This window comes from Physeter macrocephalus, chromosome 4 (genome assembly GCF_002837175.3).
Source record: "Physeter macrocephalus isolate SW-GA chromosome 4, ASM283717v5, whole genome shotgun sequence".
In the NCBI taxonomy this organism is placed as follows: domain Eukaryota; kingdom Metazoa; phylum Chordata; class Mammalia; order Artiodactyla; family Physeteridae; genus Physeter; species Physeter macrocephalus.
Window position 1 is genome coordinate 53,765,906 of NC_041217.1, and position 11,480 is coordinate 53,777,385.

Consider the following 11,480-nt stretch of genomic DNA (forward strand, 5'->3'; position numbering starts at 1 on the left):
AAAAAAAAAAAAAAAAAAAAAAAAAAAAAAAAAAAAAGCACTATGTAGACACAAAGAAACGAAACAAAAACAAAAGCACAAAAAACATGCCCAAGGCTCACTTAAAAGTATTTGGGCCTCAGTTTCCCTATTTGAAAAATCAGTTTTGGAGACCATTTCCATGTCTAAAACTTTGTGTTTACGTTGATTTATTCATCACATATGTGAGTGCCTATTATTTACCAGATACTACTTTAGGCACTGGGGTGCAGCAGTGAACAAGAGTATAAATCAAGCTCTTCCCTGACACTTGTACTATGATACAGTCAGTGCTGATCTTTAAGCCCAGGTCTGCCCTAACACACTGTGTAAACAATACAAGTCACTTCATTTCTTTGTTCTGGTTTGTCTAATCAGCAAATAGGTTAACAATGCTTTACCTCAATAAAAATAGCTAACATATATATTTGGAGATTATCTCATTTAATCCTTACAACTACCCCAATTTAAGAAAAACGAGAAAAGAAATTAGATAACTTGCACACAGCCAGTAAGCACTATAGCCAGGTTTCAAAATCAGTCTAATTCTTTGGATGCTTTGAGGATCAAGTGAAAATAATGAATTTGAAAATATTTGGGTAAATTAACCATTGCATACAAATTCTTTCCATTACAAAAGTCACTAGAAAACTAGAATGCAAACAAAGTTTCTAAGTGGATGATGTGTGTTTCACATATTCAGAGGTAATATTCACTAGTTTCTTTGTGTCAGGGACACTTCCCAGAGCTCTATATCCATTGCCCATTAGCAATCAAATAGTGGCCCGCGTGCTGGGGATACATGGGTGAATAAGAACAGGTAAACTGTAGAAATGAATCCACTAAATTAGGGGAACATAATTTCAGGTTAGCATTATTTGGGGAACTGCCTCAGCAGCCACAACCTCCTGCCTTCTTTCTATAGGCTCCTTGCACTCACCATCCTAGTTTGTTTACCAACTTAATTAGCTGAGGATTTGCCCTAATCAGTATCCCTTAATGATGGTTCACTCAGTCATTTCACCTTTTGGTTATTTTTTTCAGTGTTGGAGGAAGATAACCTAGAGAAAATACTATGATAAAAATTACAAAATATTAACTTCTGTGATCTTCGTTCCACATGGCACGTTGAGAAAAATCCAATAGGTTATTTAATGTATTTGATCAGCTTATATCTTTGCTGAAGCGTTTGGGGTTCAATTAGTGGTAAGTACACAGCAAATTAAGTAAATAAAACAATGAGGCAATAACTAACGCTAGGAAAAACTGTGTAGGAAAGAAAATTTAATTAGTCGTGAACTATATTTATACAGTCATAATACTATAAATGGCAAATATTGATTTAACAGAAAATTATGATGTGACTGTATTGGGAAGATGGAGAGAAGGTAATGGAGCAAGAGTTGGGGATCATCTTGCATAAAAGAAAACAAGTAGGGCTTCCCTGGTGGCGCAGTGGTTGGGAGTCCGCCTGGCGATGCAGGGGACGCGTGTTCGTGCCCCGGTCGGGGAAGATCCCACATGCCGCAGAGAGGCTGGGCCTGTGAGCCATGGCCGCCAAGCCAGCGCGTCCGGAGCCTGTGCTCCGCAACGGGAGAGGCCACAACAGTGAGAGGACCCCGTACCAAAAAAAAAAAAAAAGAAAAGAAAAGAAAAAAAAACAAGGAGATTCAAATAACCAGAAGAAACAGTTAAAGGAATTCAATGTGGTTACCTCTGGGGAGTGGGAACAGGGGATTAGGAAAGGTGAAACAAGAGACTGCTGGGTTTTTTTCTCTATTATTTGCATTGTTTATTTATTTTTTAAAATTAATTTTTATTGGCGTATAGTTGATTTACAACATTGTGTTAGTTTCTGCTGTACAGCAAGGTGAATCCATTATACATATACATATATCCACTCTTTTTTAGATTTTATTCCCATATTGGTCATTACAGAGTACTGAGTAGAGTTCCCTGTGCTATACAGTAGGTTCTTATTAGTTATCTATTTCATATATAATAGTGTGGAGACTGCTGTTTTAATTATAAGTCTAATAGCAGTTTTGACTCTTTAATGTATAAAACTAAATTTAAAAATCATTATAACTTATATAAACAACCCTTTGGCTTTGCCAACTGCCTGATATGTCAAGTCACATTCTTCAGCCTGACCATGAAGTGTCTCCACAATCTGTCTCCACCCTCTCTTATCTCTGAATTTTTTTTCCACCTTGTAGTCTTGGTTCCCCTCAAGCACTATTCACTTGGCATTCCTTAATCCCTTCAGAAACATCATTTCACCCAGCCTGGGATGTCCTCTCTCCTATCTGATCTAAAATCTTACTGGTGGGTGGAACAAAGAAGCACTAGAGTGAAGGTCATCCTCTGAACAACATGAAGAAGCACCAAAATGTAATAGATGAGATCAGTCAACAGTAGATTGAAAGCTTGATAAACTGGGAAAGATTGTGTTAACAGAAGAGGGATGGTCTATATGCATTTATAAAAAGTAGGATATTGAGTCATTCAATATAAATTCATTAAGTGCCTAGCATGTACCAAGTGTATACTCCTGGGAGAATATAACAGGAAGTGGTAGAGTTAAATAGCAAGAATTCAGAGGGACAGAAATTTTACAGTCTAGAGGGCTAGAACTTTCTAGAAAAGAAGGGTCAATAGACGACCACAAATGCCTCATCTACTAAGCAGACATAATCTCTGCAGAGAGGAACACTACAGGCTTCATGACGTTAAGGGAATGGTTTGTTTAAGATCCATTTTGCATAAAACTCTGGGCTAGGTGCCTTATATTCATTTTTCTGAACCATACAGCAACCCAGTGGGCTACCTATTATTAATTCCATTTTTCATATGAACAAACTGAGGCTCATAAAAGCCAAAGTTTTACAGCCAGTGTTAGAGGAGAGATTTGATTTCTGGTCCAATTCCACAAAGAATTTAGTGCCCATTCTTCTCCCACTACACTCCACAGCCTCCCCAGGCAACTAAATCATGCATACCAAGCAACCTCTGATTTAATGACTTCACATGTAGGAAAAAAATGTTCTCGTTGGTCAATAAAACCTTACTTTGCTAAGCAGTTAGAATAATAGTAAAAATACTAGCTGCTAACATATTAAACATTTGTTATGTGCCAGACACTGTGCTAAGCACCCTACGCACGTGAAGTAGAAACTATTATCTATATCCATTTTACAGAGAGGAAAACTAAGGCAGAAAAGATGTGAATAATTTGCCTTGGGACACAGAACTAGTAAGAGAGAGAGCTTGTGTTCTTGACCATTCTACGTGTATTGCTATCTAACATACACTGTACTGTTGTAAAGATATCCCTTTAAATCATAGTTAGTGAGCACCCACTCCATAGTTTGGGGCTTGTTGGAGGAATATCAGTAAAGTGTAAGACCTACTCTCTGTCTTCCAAATATTCAGCAAAGAGGCAAGATATACACAGTAAAGGTGTTAGGTAACAACTGAGGTTTGTACATAATTAAGTACAAAATTGATTAGGGCAACCAGTAAGGGTGTTGAGATTTCAGAGAAGGGAGGTTACTGAGAGCCAAAGCAGAGATGAGGTGAGCTGTGAACAGAATCCAGCAGGAGAGAGAAGACTCTAGGACAGGCGTGAGCATGGTGTCCTCGGAGCCGGGGATCAGCTGCCCCCAGCAGTGGAGGTTCCTAGTGTGAAGCAACAGGATTCATAGGCAACTTCCTTTAGAGCCTCACCTCAGAAATGCTAAGGTTCAGGAGAAGCCTTCTTGGGACTGCTGGATCAGTCCCCTTTCCAATTCAACTTCAGACAATGAGGTGTCAACAAGGTAGCATGAGCTTCTGAGTTGTAGCCCCATCATCTCCTAAGTAGCTCCCCGGAGACTCAAGAACTAGGAGATTGTAAGCTACTAGAAGGCACACACGCACACAAAAGGTTCATCCCCATATCCCAGCACCTCTGACAGAGACAGCCTCTTGCGTGCACTCAGCAGATGTTTGTTAAACCAGGAAGGAAGGACCCTTGCACAGATAGCTCTTGGTGTAGACGGGCAGCTAAGGGTGTGAGTGGCAGCAGAGTCTCACAGGGTCTGCTGTGTGGCCCTCCAGCTACTTCACCTGTTATATCTCAGTCTTCTCATCTGTGAAAAGGGTCTATTGAAAATATCTTCCTCAGAGGGTTATTGTTGTGAACATTAAATGAATGAATAGATGTGAAGCACTTATTCACTTATGTGAATAGGGATGGTATCTATTAAGAGCTATTTATATTACTCTTATTACTATAGGCTATAGAGACAGACCAAGTAGTTTGAAGCCTATCTCTGTTTATCAAGTGAGTAGTCTCTCCAAACCTCAGGTTTTCCATTTGTAAAATAGATATTACAGTAATAACACCAATCTCATGAAGTTTTGTGAGGATGGCGTTAAATGCACACCAAGCACCAAGCACAGGTCCGGGGCATACCTCAGGAACACAGGAGAGCATCATTCTCCTTGCTTAGTCTCTCCCCTTACTCAGCTACTGTAGCTGGCAGGTGGCTAGCACATCTCTGAATGAGGCAAGACTTTATGGAGTTGGTGTCATTCTACAATCATCAGTTCCTCTTCGGCTTCCTTCTAGGCTGGTTTCTATTTTAAAATAAATTTTAAATTTGTTGTTATGCAATTTTCAAACATATATAAAACCAGAGAGAATAACACAGGGCCTCCCTGTGTATCCATTACCCAGCTTCAATAGTTATCAACACATGGCCAAGATTATTCCACCTACATCACACCTACATTCGCTCTCCTCTCTGACTAGATTCTTTTGAAACAAATGTCAGATATTGTAAAATTTTACCCATAAATACTTTTGTATGTATCTCTAAAATATCATCTTTTTTTAACATAATCACAATCATACTACCACATCTAAAAGTTTTAATGAAGATTCCTTAGTATCACCAAAATGCCAAGCAGCATTAAAATTTCCTTGATTTTCTCATACATTATCTTTTACAGCTTTTTTTAAAATTTAATTTTTATTTTATATTGGAGTATTGTTGATTTACAGTGTTGTGTTAGTTTCAGGTGTACAGCAAAGTGATTCTTGTTATACATAGACATATATCTATTCTTTTTCAGATTCTTTTCCCATATAGATTACAGAATATTGAGTGGAGCTCCTTGTGCTATCCTTGTCCTTGTTGATTACATCTTTTGCAGCTTTTTTTAAAAAAAAATTGGGATCCAAACAAGGCCCAGACATCGCATGTATCTGGTTTTTCCAGTCTCTTCCCATCTATGGGTTTCACGCCCTCCTTCCTTTCCCTTTTGCAATTTATTGTTGAAGACACTGAATAGTTTGTCCTGGAGAGTTTCTCATCCTCAGTGTTGCTGACTGCTTCCCCGTGATGTTATTTAATATGTTCCTCTGACCCTTGGAACATCTTGTTGTACCGGAAGCAAGGAAGCTGTGAAAGATGTCTAGGGTGCTGTCAGATAGACACAGGAGCACTGGCAGGAAATGGGATATTTTGAGCATCAAATAAATAAGTAAATAAATAACTGCAGCATATTGAGATACATCAAGTATGATAATATCCACAGGTTCATAGTAATGCTCCAAAAATAGACTCATCGGTCACCTTTGAAGGTTGTGGAGGAAGCAACTCTTTATTTCAAAAAATGGGTAGATAGAAATAAAGAATCAAGCACTTATTTTGCCTTTCCTGTATGAACTGTATCTTGAGGTAATCAAGTAATTAATGAGAAGAGATCCTACAGATAAATGAAGAAGGGATGATACAGTTAAAATATTGCCATTTTGCAACCCTTAATTAATAAAGTATCTAAGAAATGATTATCAAGGGCTGCTAAAACCATAGGTGAAGAGCTGGTGGGGAACTTTATAACGGACATACCAGGTAAATAGTATCTGTCAACAAACACTGTCATCACAAAAAGAAAAGCCACCAGGTATTATGTGCCCTTGATATGACATAGTACGAAATGTGCAGCCTGTGAAGTATTCATGCCAAAAATTCGAATCTGATTAAGCCTCTTTGGGCAACTATTACCTTAAATGTAGTTTATACTCTTAACATTTATTCTTTTTTTCCCCAAATGAGCAAATACTAAATGAAAACCCAACAAAAATCACAAGGCACATGTCAAACCGGGCACCTCCTAATGTGGGTACCTAAAACAGTTCCAGTAAGTAAATGCAGTCCCCCCAGTTTCAGAACCATTACATTCCTGAGATTAGGATAGCTCTGCGTATGACAAGTGAACGCTGCAGAGTACACAGGGCTTTTAGACTTCAGGATGCGCATGGACGACCTTTTGGCCCCGATATATAAGATGAACTTGTGTTCACACATGCCATGCCTTTAAAATACATTATTACCGTGTTCAAGAAAATGATGTTACATTGGCAAGCTGTCATCTGACAGCCAAATTGTCAAGAATCCCCGTCGGGGCTTCCCTGGTGGCGCAGTGGTTAAGAATCCGCCTGCCAATGCAGGGGACCAAGAGTTCGAGCCCTGGTCCGGGAAGATCCCACATGCCGCGGAGCAACTAAGCCCACGAGCCACAACTACTGAACCTGTGCTCTAGAACCCACAAGCCACAACTACTGAGCCCGCGTGCTACAACTACTGAAGCCCGCGTGCCTAGAGCCCGTGCTCCGCAACAAAGAGAAGCCACCGCAATGAGAAGCCTGCGCATTGCAATGAAGAGTAGCCCCCGCTCACCGCGACTAGAGAAAGCCTGCGCACAGCAACTAAGACCCATCGCAGCCAAAAATAAATAAGTATTTTTTTTAAAAAAAAGAATCCCCGTCGGTGTGAAAGGAGAAACGGAACTGTATTTCTGAAAAGCCACAGCACTGGGGCGAGTTCTGCAGCCCCGGGACACGCGAGGGAGGCGGTAGTGGGTGCACGTTCGGAGCTGCGGGAGCGGCTTGCGCGCGCGCGCTCGCGGAGTGGTCAAGAGGGTGCCTTCCTGTCCCCTGGGTCCGGCGGCGCGGTTCCCAGGGAGGGCAGGGCCCATCGCGCGCTACCTGCCTCATTATTTCCCTGAGCGTGTTTTTGATGCGGGCTGCGAAAACCCAACGGCCATAGGCTTCCTCCTATTCTCCAGTGTCAAATTCTGTATTCCTGAATAAGGGCAGGCAGATTCGGATGTCCTTTTCACAGATAACTTAATTACATATATTTTGAAAACCACAACTCTTAAACATGACCAGCTGGCCGGCAGTGCCTACCATATTGCACGTTTAATTAGAGTTGTTTAGTACTCCACTTGTGCTTAAGAACGCTGATACTTTTTTTCTTGAATTTTATTTCAGATATCACATGAAAAGTACATGAGTCCCAAGGAATTAAATTACAATATGAAAATGATCCCTAGATGCTTACATTAGAGAGACTATAAACAATTTTAATGTATAGGAAAATTTCAAAGTCCACTGGATTCTTCAATTTACTTTCGTTTTCAAATGCACAAAAGAAATAACCAAATAATACTTTTTAAATAATTTTGAAAAAAGAATTCATCCTGAAGAGCAGAAGTGACATCTTTTCCTGCTCTTCTAAGTTCTGCCACAACCTGGCATGTCAGTAAGAAAAGATTCAAGATGTATTCTGGCATTTATCTTGGTTCTCTTTGCCATTCTCGTGGAAATGTGGTGAATGCAATTTCCTCTTAACGGTAGTATTTAGCCTAGGTTCTATGAATTCAGTTTTTGGGGGGTGGGGTGGGAGAGGTAGAGTGGGATACACATTGGAGTTGAGTCTGAGCTTTTTTGACTTGTGTATGTTGAATCTGAAGGGAATTTTCCTTGCACAGGATGAAAAGTAAAAGATAAGTCCCCTAGTTTACCATCAGCCCAGGGCAGAATGATTCTTCCAAGCCTGACATTTAATACACCAGTGATCACAGATATTGCCACTGAAAGCTTTCCCAACAAAGCAGGAACCAAAGAACCTTGCAGCAGTGTCTAACTTTAATTTGCGAAAGTGAGGGAGCTGAGAGATGAGGATAAACACTGCAAAACACTCTCAAGTATCTCTTTTAACACAAGGGAAAGAACAGCAAAGCAAAGAGAACCGCATGTATACACATAAGTATGGGCTTACATAGTGCATTGCACATCCAAATGCAATGTGAAAGTCTGACTGTGAAGAATTATTTAAAGTATGTTATTTTGCCCAACCCTGTGGGACCCAACCTCCTGGGAACAGTGTCTATGCTACAATCTCTAGGCAAAGAATAAATTGGGATGAAAAGAAAAGTAAGATAAAAATTCTTTTTGTATGTTGTATCTGCATATTTTTTTCCTTTCTCTAAGATGCCTAACCCCAATAGTTCTCTTTATAAAATAGCAAAATAGGATGGGGGGGAGGGAAAATACAGTTATGTATAACAGTTGTCATTTCCATGCTTTTGCCTTTACAGCTTTTTCAGTGGTGCTTATACCAAAATATTATTAATTCTTCAATCCATTCATTATCTTGTCTTTGAACTTGTTTCTACAACCACAAAGAAATGTTACTAAGGCTCTCCTTAAGGCCAGTACCATATTGTTAAATTTTCAAATGTATATTTCACATACAACGTTTGCTAAGGAATTTTTGTTTGAAAAGTAAAAACGATCATTTGTTAAGGATCATCCTTGTCATGACATCAATATCCTGGATATGGTTTCTTCTTCATTTAATCAGGAAGGCTGTGAGCTTCTCAAGGCCATGGCCATCCCCTCTCCTTCCTTGCCCCAATGTCCTTTACACCACTAAGACTGCAGGATGTGCTCAGGGGATATTTGCTAAATAGATGAAAGGTTCATGATTCAGCTTAATTCATTTCTGTTATAAGTAGTGGGCACTGGTGAAATATCATGGAGCACAACTGAAAAGAAAACATTTAAAGATTCAGCTCTGCAGAGGCTGTGGGAGGAGAAGAAAGTGTTACCTGGGAAAATAACTTGTCTTGAAAAATAAATGTAAAGAGAACTAAAGCCTAAAGTGGAGAAATGAGATACTGGACTTGATTTAATGTGGCATCCTTGTCATGATGAACTGGTTACCTTAAAGAACATAAGAAGTTAATTTATTGTGCTTTTGTTAAAAAAAATAATAATGATTATAATAATAATAATGATTATCTTATAATGATTATCTTAATGATTATCCCTTAAAATAATTTGCTTTTAATTACATATAAGTATTTATTGTGCTGAATTAATCAATTTTAGAATAAATTAGTCCTAATATATACCAGTATAAGACATTACTCTATGCCTGATAAATAACCAGAAAATTTTTCTTGTTTATGACAGAGAGCCTGCAATACTGCAGTGTGCACTAATCTAAGTATGTTGATTTCTTTGACAGGCAAAGAAGTCATCAACTTTTAGTGCTGGAAGGAATCTTGGAAATCTCATTCCAGCATCTTTAATTTATCGAAGAAGGAACTGAGACCCAGAGGGGTGTGAGGACATTCACCAAAACCAACAGAAGGTTATCAGAGTGCCCCGGACAGAAACCCCAGCTCCTGTCTTAGTCTTGGGCCCAGTTCACTGGGGCAGAGCCTACATTAATTATCCCTTATTTATCTTATTGGTTTCTTCTCCCTCTCCAAAACCTTTAAAATACAAGTTTTAGAGAATTCCTGATTAATAATAATAATAAACAGCTATTAGAATGTCCTCAGATTTGTAGAAGCATTTTATACATTGTATCCAAAATCATGGTCCCTGGTATAGAAGAGATTTCATTTTTTGAGACAAATATATAAAGTAAGAAAAAACAGAAAAGGGACTTTGTCAAACTTGCTCAAATAGAGCCTTTCTATTTTAATCACGTGCACCAACATTAAATGATCAAACTTTGTAGTAAAATTAAGATGTTGCTAAAGGGTATAAATCAGCCATTTGCAAACTTTTAGTCTTAAAATACTGCTCAGAACTCTAAAACATGTAACAGATAAAAGTGGAGCTGCTCTGCTTGAAGTTGAAAAAGAGAGTTCCAGCAGTTCATCCTCCTCTATGTTTCCATATGGGAATCTCTATGGCACTGTTGGAAAAATCAGTGATTTAAAGGAAATGGTCAGAATTAAGCCTAGACAAACAGTAACTGGAGTAGGCAGAGGTTGAGCTGTCCCATCAGGCTCACAACCAGTTTATTCACTATAGCATGATGAATTGAGCTATGCCACTCTGTGATGACAAGTTCAAATATACTCATCCTCTTTATTTTTTTTCCTGTATGTTTTGCTTGTTCTTTTATTCTCTGTGCCAGGGCTTTAAACAGTAAGATGCATAAGAATCACCTGGAGATCTCATCGAAAATGCAGCTTCCCAGCCTCCAGTCCCATAAATTCTCTTTCAATGTATCTGGGGTACAGTTCTTCAATTTGTACTTCAAATAAGTACCACAAGTGAATTTTGGACCCCTCTCTGAGAAACACTGCTCTGAAGCATCTAATAAAATGCCTTACACGTGGCACTTATGTATAATGCTTATTTTCCTGAATTTAATTTTCACCATATGAATTTAAAAGGAGCTTCATATTTTCAGGTCCTAATACTTATGCAAATTATGATTACTAATTAGTAAATTCAGTAATGTATATTAAATAATATATATTAATTCAAAATGAGATATGTGGGGCTTTATGCAAACTACTTTTGGTAAGAGAAACTGCAATAAGTACAAAACTGGAAAACCATTAGTAAAGAAAAAATAAAAGGAATCTTCTTTCATGTGATACACTTTTTTCTATTTGAAATAAACAACTAACATGGTACTTAGTGGTAAACACTACATTCATTTAAAAATCTGAAACAAATGTGTAAGGTGTGTACCCTGTCACCACTGTTATTCAAGGTTGTTCTGCCAGTTTTAGCCAATCAAAGAGATAATGGAAAATGAGCTTAATTATTGGAAAGGAAGAGATTATTCTTCTTTTCTCCTCTTTTTTTGTAGTTGCTATGTTTGTGTAGTTAGAAATCCCAGGAGAGTCAACTGAAATACTGCTGGAAAGAATAAGAGAATTCAGTAAAGTGACTGGTTATAAAGTCAGTATTAAAAAAAATAGCTTTCCTATAAGCCAGTTACAAAATATAATGGGAAAATGTTCAATTCAAAATAGCAACCAAAGAGTATAAAATGTCTAGGTATGGAAAGAAACTGAAAATCTCTCCTGGAGGACACAAAAGACTTGAAAAAAATGGAGAGGCATGTCCTGTTCCCCATAGGAAAGATTTAATGTTAAAACTGTCAGTTCTCCCCAAATTAACCTAGACACTTAACTCAGTTTCAACAACAACAAAAAACCCAAAAGAATTTCATTGGAAATCAACAAAGTGACATAAATATAAAAATCTTGTCAGGTTTCTTTTTTCTCCTAGAGAACGCGATCTTTGCAAGTAATTCACAGTGGAGGCCTCTGTTCCAACCTCATGCAAGTGTTGCTTTTTGAAG

The 11,480-nt window shown here is 38.3% G+C and overlaps 1 long non-coding RNA gene across 1 annotated transcript in view; it reads left to right on the forward strand.

Moving 5' to 3' along the window:
* The window catches only part of LOC114486157 (uncharacterized), an 11,916-nt gene extending 1,254 nt beyond the window's left edge, over positions 1–10,662 (forward strand). The window contains exons 2-3 of the long non-coding RNA XR_003679442.2: positions 1,063–1,224; positions 9,390–10,662. This is a non-coding gene — a long non-coding RNA (uncharacterized lncRNA). The remainder of the gene's footprint in view (positions 1–1,062; positions 1,225–9,389) is intronic.
* Positions 10,663–11,480: the final 818 nt, after the last annotated feature.